At 48.5% G+C, this 594-nt stretch overlaps 1 protein-coding gene across 1 annotated transcript in view; it reads right to left on the reverse strand.

Moving 5' to 3' along the window:
- DNAH10 (dynein, axonemal, heavy chain 10) overlaps positions 1-594 on the reverse strand; it is a 119,470-nt gene that overhangs the window by 14,413 nt on the left and 104,463 nt on the right. The window lies entirely within an intron of this gene.

The raw sequence follows: 594 nt of genomic DNA on the forward strand, positions 1-594 counted from the left end.
ATGATGGATGGATGGATGGATGGATGATGGGTGGATGGATGGATGGATGGATGATGGGTGGATGGATGGATGGATGGATGATGGATGGATGGATGAATGAATGGATGGATGGATGGATGGATGGGCGGATAGATGGATGGATGATGGATGGATGGATGGATGGATGGATGATGGATGGATGGATGGATGGATGGATGATGGATGATGGATGATGGATGATGGATGATGGATGATGGATGGATGATGGATGATGGATGATGGATGATGGATGGATGGATGGATGATGGATGGATGGATGGATGGATGGATGGATGATGGATGGATGGATGGCTGGATGGATGATGGATGATGGATGGATGATGGATGATGGATGATGGATGGATGGATGGATGATGGATGGATGGATGGATGGATGGTTGGATGATGGATGATGGATGGATGATGGATGGGTGGATGGGTGGATGGATGATGGATGGATGGATGGATAGATCGATGATGGATGATGGGTGATGGATGATGGGTGGGTGGATGGATGGATGGATGGATGATGGATGGATGGGTGGGTGGATGATGGATGGATGGATGGATGGATGG

This window comes from Elephantulus edwardii, unplaced genomic scaffold (genome assembly GCF_000299155.1).
Source record: "Elephantulus edwardii isolate Elephantulus edwardi_28Jun2011 unplaced genomic scaffold, EleEdw1.0 scaffold00148, whole genome shotgun sequence".
In the NCBI taxonomy this organism is placed as follows: Eukaryota; Metazoa; Chordata; class Mammalia; order Macroscelidea; family Macroscelididae; genus Elephantulus; species Elephantulus edwardii.